The sequence below is a fragment of the Schistocerca serialis genome, chromosome 1 (genome assembly GCF_023864345.2).
Source record: "Schistocerca serialis cubense isolate TAMUIC-IGC-003099 chromosome 1, iqSchSeri2.2, whole genome shotgun sequence".
NCBI lineage: Eukaryota > Metazoa > Arthropoda > Insecta > Orthoptera > Acrididae > Schistocerca > Schistocerca serialis.
The window spans coordinates 1,140,774,319-1,140,786,003 of NC_064638.1; the positions used below are offsets into that span (position 1 = coordinate 1,140,774,319).

The 11,685-nt window shown below is 45.8% G+C and overlaps 2 non-coding genes across 2 annotated transcripts; both read right to left on the minus strand.

The window, feature by feature from the left end:
* Positions 1-896: 896 nt before the first annotated feature.
* Positions 897-971, minus strand: Trnat-ugu (transfer RNA threonine (anticodon UGU)). The gene has a single exon. It is a non-coding gene; the product is annotated as a tRNA-Thr (tRNA).
* Positions 972-1,341: 370 nt separating this feature from the next.
* On the minus strand, positions 1,342-1,416 carry Trnai-uau (transfer RNA isoleucine (anticodon UAU)). Its single transcript has one exon. It is a non-coding gene; the product is annotated as a tRNA-Ile (tRNA).
* Between the last annotated feature and the right edge of the window lie 10,269 nt (positions 1,417-11,685).

Below are 11,685 nucleotides of genomic sequence, written 5' to 3' on the forward strand. Positions count from 1 at the left end.
TTGGGGTGACCGAACAAAGACGAAAATAACGATAAATAGCAGAAATGAGAGTAGCGATGAACTTAACATGAAAACTGATGACTGCGACTTAATCAAAGTTAAGGAATTCTGTGATCTTTGAAGCAAAATAACGCATGACAGGCACAGAAAGAAAGAAATAAAAAGCAAATTAACACAGATGGGGAGGGGGGGGGGGGGAGTTTCCTGCCAGAAGAAGTATCAAACAAGCCCTTACTTTGAGGAAGTTACTATGCGGCTGGTCCCGGCGGAGGTTCGAGTCCTCCCTCGGGCATGGGTGTGTGTGTGTGTCCTTAGGATAATTTAGGTTAAGTAGTGTGTAAGCTTAGGGACTGATGACCTTCGCAGTTATGTCCCATAAGATTTCACACAGATTTGAACATTTTTGAGGAAGTTATGTGTGATAATGTGCGTTTAGGGCATAGCACTGTGTGGAAGTGAGTCACTGACTGCGAGAAAGCCGTAAAAGAAGAGGATGGAAGTATCTGCGATGAGGCGATACAGAGGGGTGTTCATAATTTAGTAAGCTGTTACGATAAGGAATGAAGTGGTTCTCCGTAGAATAGCTGAACAAATGAATATGTGTAAAACACTGACGGAAATAAGGGGCAGCATGATATGGCATGTGTTAAGGAATCATGGAACAGCTTCCACAGTCTTAAAGGGCGCTGTAGAGGCTAAAAGCTGTAGGAGAAGACAAAGATTGGAATACATTCAACAAACAAGAGCCGAATCAGACAGTCTCAACATTTAAATGTTCAAACTTAGGATAAAACTGGGCGAAAAATAATGAGGGTAATAACGAAATGATAATTAAATAGACACCCTAGCTGCAAGCAGGGGTTGATACATTTCGTTGGGGACATGTTGAAAATGTGTGCCCCGACCGGGACTCGAACCCGGGATCTCCTGATTACATGTCAGACGCTCTATCCATCTGAGCCACCGCGGGCACAGAGGATAGTGCGTCTGCAGGGACTTATCCCTTGCACGCTCCCCGTGAGATCCACATTCCCAACATGTCCACAACATTACATTCGTAGTGCGCCTAATAGATGTTTGCCCATCATACTCATTACTCGTGGCAGATTAATCTACCCAGTCCCGTACGAGTTCGGGCATAGCATGTGCGTTCGCACAAGAAGGTCGAAGGCCGGGAACCCATATTTTTTTAACTACATATTTGACGGTAGTATCTGTTCCCGACAGAACAGTTACCGTGGATGACCATGCAACTTTGCTAGAAATGAAATGATAATTAAATAGACACTCTAGCTGCAAGCAGGCGTTGATACATTTCATTGGGGACATGTTGAAAATGTGTGCCCCGACCGGGACTCGAACCCGGGATCTCCTGCTTATATGGCAGACGCTCTATCCATCTGAGCCATCGCGGGCACAGGGTAATAACCTTATTTCTATTCCATTTTTGGGGAACGTATCATATAAGATAAGAAGACTTCTACACAAACAATACGGTTACAGAGTTGCCTTTTCTGTTGCCTTTTCTGTTAATAATAGCCTGAAATAAAAAGTGATTCATACTATTGGAGCACGGGAAGAACTTGGCACTAAATCCGGAGTTTACAAAATTACTTGTAACGACTGCCCTAACTATTACATTGGACAGACAGGTAGACCCATTAAAGTAAGGTATAAAGAACACATGCTAGGTAAAAATGGGGAAACGTACATAATTCCACGTTTGCCTAACATCTATGGCTCTTACAGCATACGCCACGTAAACTGGATGACGTAAAATTGCTTCATGAAGCGAGTAACGGTTACAAACTGGACCTGCTCGAAGAATTAGAGATTTTCGAGCGTCTGTCTCAAAAAAATGGTTTTGTTCTTAATGAACAGGTGCAGCTTAGAAACAAAAACTTTTTAGACAGTTTCAAACCCCTCCTTGCTTTAATGTAATATAGTCTGGCTGACTAGAAGTTAGCCTTCTTGCCTGTTGCTGCCGGTGAAACGCGCTTTTCCTGTCTTGTTGGGATTTTACGTATTTTTGATGTTTGCTGTTTGTGATTTTCGATGTGTATGTGTGGGTAATTGACTGTTATGTTTTTATTCACAACGACAGATGGTTTCGTTTTATTTTAACATTTTGGCTGTTTTCACTAGTCTGTATTTTACCGTTTACGTTACGCGAGTTTCTCACGTATAACACTAGTGCCCTCTCTTGTCAGATGTGTTCCATAGCGCAAGCTTCATCTACTTAACACTACGACACAGGCAAATTTGTGGCATATTTTCCATTTTACATAGATGTTTTTAATATGGTTTTGATATGTTTTATTTTTAATGACAGAAGGTTTGAATTAGCACAACTTTTAATAATTTTGTTGCGCATGTGTATTTATCCATGGATTTTAATGTGCGTGAGTGTCTGGCACATACCACAAGTGCCCTCTCTCGGCGAAACTATCTGCCCTAGGGCTTTCACACTCTTGTCACGATAGTTCATAGGCGAAGCGCTGATGATAAACTGTGTTCGCATCGACCCTGTGTCCACAATCATGTTGTATAAATGGAGATGTCAACCACTGACGACGCCTTTGGCACAATTGTTTTATTAAACTCCATTGCACGATGTAATTTTAGTAAGTGACTAAAAGTTTTTGTGCCTGTAATACTCTGGTAATTTTACGGTTACTTAAGCTATAGTGTCTTTCTTTCTCGTTTCCGGACGACGGTTCGCGATGCCGACGAGCGAGGACGATGCGCGCGCGGCCGGGGCAGCCGCCTCGGACGCGCTGGAGTCGGCCGCTGGTCGGTCGGTTGGGCCTGGCCCGCCGGACGCTCCAGCGGCCGCTCCACACAGGACGGATCCCAGGTTGACGACCCAGGCTACGGCACCGGTTCATGACAGGATAGAACGACGATCGACAGGCGCTATTCGACCGCAGAAAACTACACACCACACGACGAAACCATATTCGGACGTCGGCCATACATCACATCACGACGGACGCAGCAATGAAGACGACCGCCAGGACTACGCCAGAAGGCTCGATATATGTCGGGAGGAGGACAAAGAAACGCTGAAGGACATGCAACGCCTTATCCGCTATTCACGGGAAACGCAAGAGCAGGAGAACGACACCTGTCTGGCATCTCCATCTGTGGACTCAGATGTCGAATCACAGCACTCCCACCAAACGGTCGACGACGCGGAGATGGCAGCGGCCTTTCCAGCAGACAACGACAACGACTCCCTACACGCAGAGGGGGACTTTACGCTCGTACACAACAAACGACGCAGAAGCAACGCATTAGCCAAGGACTTAGCCAACCCGGCTAAGAGACGAACGGAGACCATCCCCACAACGAACCGATTCGCCCCACTGACACCTCAAGCTGCGCCTCCATCAACCACCAACAAGCCGCAGGGACAAACTTCTAATGCCGCAGAAGCCGTGGACAGAGACAAGAATGTGCTTCGCAAAGTGCCCCCAGTCACAATTTATTACACAAAGGATTACGTTCACCTCAATGAAACGCTCAACGGACTTCTAGAGGGCAACCTTAAAGCTATATACCAAAAGGACCGCATCAAATACCACTTTGAGTCCTTCGAAGACCAAAGGCGTGCAATAAAATTCTTCACGAACCACAACTTCTCCTATTTTACACATCAAGCACCAGAAGACAGGGAACTGAAAGTAGTTGTCAAACGCCTTCCGGCGGAAGTTACCGAAGAACAACTTTACTATGCCCTCAAGGAAAAAGGCTTCAAAGTGCTACAAGTCTACCAATTTAAGGAACGCGACGAGAAGACGAAACAATTGATACCGCAACCTGTGTACCGAGTCACCCTCCCATCCGGAAAAGACAGTGACAAGATCTATGATGTCGAATACCTGCTCTACACACGAGTGATAATAGAAACCTATAGTAGTAAAGAAGGACCAGTCCAGTGCCGACATTGCCAACGTTTCGAGCATACAGCGAACTACTGCAGCATGCCAGCACGCTGCGTCCGCTGCGGTGGATCCCATAAATCATCGAATTGTACCCATCCTAGGACGGCGCCCCCAAAGTGCGCCAATTGTGAACAAGAACATCCAGCGACCTTCCGTGGCTGCCCCAAATTTCAAGACCTCCTACGGAAATATACTAGAAGGACACCAAAGAAGTCGACCCCACAACGGCCTATAATTTTTAAGAACTCGGCCATGGCTGCGATTCCGGCCACCCAACAACAAGCGGCACCTCTCCCTGTGGAAACAATCGCCTCTCGACCACAACCGGCACCCAGAGTGACTCTACGGCAGACAAGACAACAGCGCACGTACTCCGAAGCACTACATGCCCATCCGCCGACTCCAACACCAGCGGAGACGTCATCTGCCTGGTCGACCACCTTTACACCAGCGTTAACAGATATTCTTCAACTACTCACCGCCCTCCAGCAGAAGCTGACGTCTATCCTCTCGCTTGTAGAAAGCGTACTGACAGCTTTTCAAACACCCTAAATGGATAGACGGCATCACGCGAGGAATCTTAACTTCTGCATTTGGAATGCCAACGGCCTGAAACCGAAGAAAATAGAATTCACGCACTTCTTACATCGCCACAAGATAGACGTAGCATTTGTCTCCGAAACACATCTTCGCGAGTCAACCGACCTGCGCTTGAGGAACATGCACATCTACCGGACGGACAGACGGGACCAACGGGGTGGAGGGACCGCAGTTCTGATCAAAAAATGTATTCGTCACCACCAAGAACGTTTACCTCAACTCCAGACTTTAGAGGCCACGGCAGTAACAATCCACACAACGCTCGGAAACATTACCTGTATTGCGGCTTACCTTAGCCCAAAGAAGCCTCTCCACCCAGAAGATCTTTACTCCGTTACAGAGGGTTACGACAAGATCCTCCTTGGAGGGGATCTTAATAGTAAACATGTTGCCTGGAATTCCCGTAAGACTAACCCAAAAGGACATATGTTGTTTGCACTGGCTGAGAATTTACATGTTTCCGTCCATGGACCACGGGAACCGACGAGGATACCTTACGTCCAGACACAAGACGCTGATGTTCTAGACATCGCCATAATCAAGAACATCAATCCGAATCTCCATCTGCGGACGCTGGATGATCTTTCGTCGGACCACAGACCGGTGTTAGGACTCATAGAGAGGGCTACTTTGCAACTCCCACTGCCGACGACAAGAACTTACGACTGGCAGCAGTTCCAAGCGTACCTCAACAACAATGTGCGACCAACCCAGGTTGTTACTACAAGAGAAGCGATTGATGTGGCAGTCGCAGTACTCACGAAGAAGATTACGAGTGCGAAACAACGAGCACTCACGGAGCACCTGCAACCGGAAGTCAATTATGACGAGTTTCCACCACCACTGCAGGAGCTTAAGACAAGGCGCAATCGCTGTCGGAAACGATGGGTCCGTTACCGCCATCCGGACGATAGACGGGAAACTCACAGACTAACCCGAGAACTCCGGCGGAAGGTTCAGGACTGGAAGCAACACACATGGGAACTCAAAATGGACAACTTTCTATTACGCACCAAAGATGAATGGCGAATAGTTAAAAGTCTCAGACAGCAACAGCCCCCCAAAAGGGCAATTCGAGGACCCCATGGCCTCTTGTACGACTCACTGGCGCAGGCGGAGCTGTATGCGGATACATACCAACAACAGATGACTACGCCCCCCACGGAGGATGGAGATGATGCACTCCACCGTGCAGAGGAGGCCACAGCGGCGGAATGGGAAGCTATTCGGGACGCCCCGACTAACACTATGCCCCGGCTGACAACGCCGGAGGAAATTCGGAGGATTATCAAGTATAGCAAACACACCTCACCTGGAGCAGATAGAATCAGCAATACGGAATTGAAACACCTCCCGAGAAAGCCTGTTGTGCTTCTCACCCGGATAGTGAACAGCTGCCTCAGGATTGGATACTTCCCAGAGGCATGGAAGATTGCCAGAATAGTGCCAATACCAAAACCGAGCAAGGATCTCTCACACCCTGGCAGCTACAGACCCATAAGTTTACTGTCGACGCTGGGAAAGGTACTGGAACGTGTCCTACTGAAACGCCTGCTGGACATCCTTGTGGCACACAACATCATCCGACCGGAGCAGTTTGGCTTCCAGGCGAAGCTATCGGCTGAGTTACAACTACTGCGCATCACGGAATCTATCCAGGACAATTTCAACAAGAAACGACATACTATTGGAGTCTTTCTCGATATAGAGAAGGCTTACGATAAAGTATGGCAACGCAACTTGATCGTCAAGCTCCGACGTACCACTCCCCTACCAGACTGCTATTTAAAACTTCTCGACAATTTTCTTCAGGATCGCAGACTATATGTTCGCATTGATGACAAGAATTCAACAACACGGCCTGTCCTTGAAGGACTTCCACAAGGATCGGTCATCTCTCCACTGCTGTTTAATTTATATATTAACGACCTCCCGACGGTGCCACATGTTACTGCCAGTTTCTATGCCGACGACACAGCGCTCCTGACTGCAGGCACCAGAATGGACCACCTCGTCACACGGATGCAGCGCCAACTAGATTTAGTGGACCACTGGACCCACATGAACAAAATAACGGTCAATGCGGAAAAAACCAAAGTTATTGTCTTCACACGTCGGAGACCCATCGTCAATGACCGCCTGCGGATATCAGACCAGCCACTCCCCTGGGCAACAACTGTAAAATACCTGGGAGTGCATCTAGACGCCAAACTGTTGTATAGTCATCACATTATGGAGAAGAAGACGTCTGGCCTCAAAATGCTGGGAGCTCTCCTCCCCTTTCTGAAGAGCTCATACCTCAGCCAACGCACGAAACTCCAGTTGTACCATGCCACAGTCGAACCATCCATTTTGTATGGATCGACCTCTTGGGGTACTACGTGTGCCACGAACTACAAGCAGTTACAGGTTGTACAAAGCAGATGCCTGCGATGGATCACAGGAGCCCAATGGTGGATCCGAAATCAAGACATTCATCGAGCCTTAAGCGAATCTTACCTCTCAGACAAGGTCAAGGAGAAGGCACGAACCTTATTTCGGAAGTTGGACATGATACGTGACAGTACACCACAACTCACCACAGTAGGGGCGGTAGAACCCTTACGCAACCACAAATATAAAGTACCGAAGGCGATAGTATTTGAGCCTCCGTAAATGATATCCCTACGTAATTCTCCATAATTTAAGGACATATCGTCCTTTAGCACTTCTACACACATGTTTTCAAACACACACCAAAAGCAGCGAGTTAAAGGACCCTTCTGTGTGCCCAAACTAAAGCTGAAAGAAGAATAAATAAATAAAGAGAAAATTTTTACCCCTTCCATTCCCTACAGAAGTAAAAATCAACGAAGTTGATCAGACTTCAGCACCACAAAAAAAAAAAAAAAAAAAAAAAATTCTCGTTTCCGATGCTAAGTTTTTGCTAATGAAAGTGGCTTCTTGTTCAGGATATTTTACTTCTGATGAAGGTATATTTATATATACCGAAACTTAGGTCAAGAATTTTAATAAATCTTTATCCTGCAACTGTTTTGGCTGTCATCATTTATCGTGAAGAATCAGAAAGTGTAATTTCGAACAGCCTGTTCTAGCAAGTGCTACTCTGATACGGAAAGATTGGCGCAAAAGAGGAATTCAGGGCGGTTAACATTAAACCAATCAAAAGACTGATGACACAAAAAGAAGGAAAGGCTATCAGTGGCACCAAAGACAGTGCCCTCAGACTCATGGACGACAGAGGCACTGAAACTGATACTAGCAAAGCAAATGTAGAAATCCTGTACTTGATTTTCGCATATTTGTTTCCAAAAGAAATTTTCAGAGTATTGTCCCAGTTAAAGACACCCACACCAAAATTCGTGATATAGATATTACTCTCAGTGGTGCTGAAAACGGGGCCTGTCTGCCCACTGGTGAGGCGGAATTTGAACAGGTATAGAAATGAAATGTGCTTCAGAAAATTTTCGTACCGAGCAGTTTAGAGCTGCAACCAGAAGGCAGTGGCAAGTTTTGTACTTCTACCTAACGTGTGCCTTGTCCGTGCAGGCACAAAAGCATTCACCCCGCGTAATGGAAGTTCGTGGCATTCTCAGTTCCAGGAAAACCAAGCAAGTGAAATTCGCTGGACTCCTGGTTAATACCAGTCCGATGTTTCCCTCCCGCTCGCGGGAGAGCCGTTTCCTGCCTCCAGTGTTTTCTATTCAGGAATCTGCCGCGGTCGGAAATTTCATGCCCTTTACTTGTTTTACATCCACTTTGCGCCGCCATTGCATTCTCTCATTAAAATTCTGTTGCCACCTACACGATCGAAATGAATCCAGGAAACAGGGCAACCACTTAAGCTCTCACGATAGAAATAAACTCGGGAAACCAGACAACAATTCATGCTTTTTCCTGAGGCACGCAATCCACACACTGTAAAACGACAATGATAAATAGGAACACTAGGAGGAAATTACGACACTCTGCAGAGCCCTAAGCAGAAAAGCAGGTTTCCATCAGCAGCCCAAGGTTAGACAATTTCATTATGAACAACTTGTTCTAATAAGGACCTTCTGAAAGATGTGTATTGGCAAAATGATGCCAAGGATGTCAATTAAATAGATATAAATAAAATAGAAACCAAGCTCCAAATATAGAAAGAATAATACACGTACATCACATAGAAGATTATTCTCTGCACCCGGACATTCATTTTCTGTCACCTTACTGATGCACATGGTGAGTCATTATCAGCTAACCTTTTTGGTGTCCTCATTGTTAACACAACACTTTCGTATGAGCCTTTCTAAAGACTGAATTTGTGACTGCGCACTCAAGAGGTTTTTTGTGAGCGACGGTGTGTGTAAGACAACCACTTCATTTTAACACTGCGCGCCGCGATTGTGACTTACATCGGCTAGGCGTCAAAAAGGCGGGAAAATGTGGCTCAGAGAAGGGGATGTAACGACCACCTCCTCATGTGACTCATCGACTGTGGCGTTGGACAGGACTGTGATGAAATTTGGTACCAATGTGGCTTCATTAACCCAGCTTGCGCCTCATACGAATTTCTGAGCTCTGGCCTTCTTTTCGCCTGTGTCGACACCTTACTGTTCGAAGCATCGCCGAGATCGAGTGTGACGTCACACGACGCCACGCCTTCACACCAACACAGAGGAAGGTTTTAGGCATCTTTGAGCAAAACTTCAGGTTTCTGCGTCGCAGTGGGACACAATTAGTGGGTAAAAAAGAAAGGGTTCCCTTTCATTGTGTTGTCCGCCCCGATAGCTGAGTGGTCAGCGCGGCGGTCTGTCTCGCCAAGGGGCCCGGGTTCGATTCCCGGTTGGGTGGGATATTTTCTCCGCTCAGGGACTGGGTGCTGTGTTGTCCTCATTATCATTTCATCATCATCAGTACTGCCACAGGAAAATTAAAGAGACCTTCGGAGAGAAGAGAACCACTTGCATAAATATCAAGAGCTCAGATTGAAACCCAGTTCTAAGCAAAGAAGGGAAAGCGGAAAGGTGGAAGGAGTATATAGATTGCCTATACAATGGCGATGTACTTGAGGACAATATTATGAAAATGGAAGAGGATGTAGCTGAAGATGATATGGGAGATATGATACTGCGTGAAGAGCTCGACAGAGCACTGAAAGACTTGAGCCAAAACAATGCCCTGGGAGGAGACAACATTCCATTAGAGCTACTGACAGCCTTGGGAGAGCCAGTCCTGACAAAACTCTACCGTCTGGTGACCAAGATATATGAGACAGGCGAAATACCCTCAGACTTCAAGAAGAATATAATAATTCCAATCCCAAAGAAAGCAGGTGTTGACAGATGTGAAAATTACCGAACTACCAGTTTACTAAGTCACAGCTGCAAAATACTAACGCGAATTCTTTACAGACGAATGTAAAAACTGGTAGAAGCCGACCTCGGGGAAGATCGGTTTGGATTCCGTAGAAATGTTGGAATACGTGAGGCAATACTGACCCTACGACTTATCTTAGAAGAAAGATTAAGGAAAGGCAAACCTACGTTTCTAGCATATGTAGACTTAGAGAAAGCATTTGGCAATGTTGACTGGAATACTCTCTTTCAAATTCTGAAGGTGGCAGGGGTAAAATACAAGGAGAGAAAGGCTATTTACAATTTGTACAGAAACCAGATGGCAGTTATCGAGGGGCATGAAAGGGAAGCAGTGGTTGGGAAGGGAGTGAGACAGGGTTGTAGCCTCTCCCCAATGTTATTCAATCTGTATATTGAGCAAGCAGTGAAGGAAACAAAAGAAAAATTCGGAGTAGGTATTAAAATCCACGGAGAAGAAATAAAAACTTTGAGGTTTGCCGATGACATTGTAATTCTATCAGAGACAGCAAAGGACTTGGAAGACCAGTTGAACGGAATGGACAGTGTCTTGAAAGGAGGATATAAGATAATGAAATGAAATGTCGTGTAACGAGGGCCTCCCGTTGGGTAGACCGTTCGCCTGGTGCAAGTCTTTCGATTTGACACCACTTCGACGACTTGCGCGTCGATTGGGATGAAATGATGATGATTAGGACAACACAACACCCAGTCCCTGAGCAGAGAAAATCTCCGACCCAGCCGGGAATCGACTCCGGGCCCTTAGGATAGACAGTCTGTCGCGCTGACCACTCAGCTACCGGGAACGGGCAGGATATAAGATTAACATCAACAAAAGCAAAACGAGGATAATGGAATTTAATCAAATTAAGTCGGGTGATGCTGAGGGAATTAGAATAGGAAATGAGACACTTAAAGTACTAAAGAAGTTTTGCTATTTGGGGAGCAAAATAACTGATGATGGTCGAAGTAGAGAGGATATAAAATGTAGACTGGCAACGGCAAGGGAAGAGTTTGTGAAAAAGAGAAATTTGTTAACCTCGAGTATAGATTTAAGGGTCAGGAAATCGTTTCTGGAAATATTTGTATGGAGTGTAGCCATGTATGGAAGTGAAACATGGTCGATAAATAGTTTGGACAAGAAGAGAATAGAAGCTTTCGAAATGTGATGCTACAGAAGAATGCTGAAGATTAGATGGGTAGATAACATAACTAATGAGGAGCTATTGAATAGTATTGGGGAGAAGAGGATTTTGTGGCACAACTTAACTAGAAGAAGGGATCGGTTGGTAGGACATGTTCTGAGGCATCAAGGGATCACCAATTTAGTACTGGAGGGCAGTATGGAGAGTAAAAATCGTAGAGGGAGACCAGGAGATGAATACACTAAGCAGATTCAGAAGGATGTAATTTGCAGTGGGTACTGGGAGGTGAAGAGGGTTGCACAGTATATAGTAGCATGGAGAGCTGCATCAAACCAGTCTCAGGACTGACGACCACAAAAACAACATCATCAGTGTTAGGCAACTGGAAACCATCACTGGAATCACTTCCCCAGACGCTCATGCGGTAGACCTCTCTGACGGGGCTTCCCCCATGACAAACCTCTGTAAGTCAGAAAACAAGGTTAAGTTTAGTTATGTTGTGCAGTGTAATTTAAGCAGGTGATTAATATTTCTCACATACCTTGATATTGTAGTTGAATTCCACGAAAAGATTTTATGAAAGAAGATTCAAATGGTTCAAATGGCTCTGAGCACTATGGGTCTCAACTGCTGTGG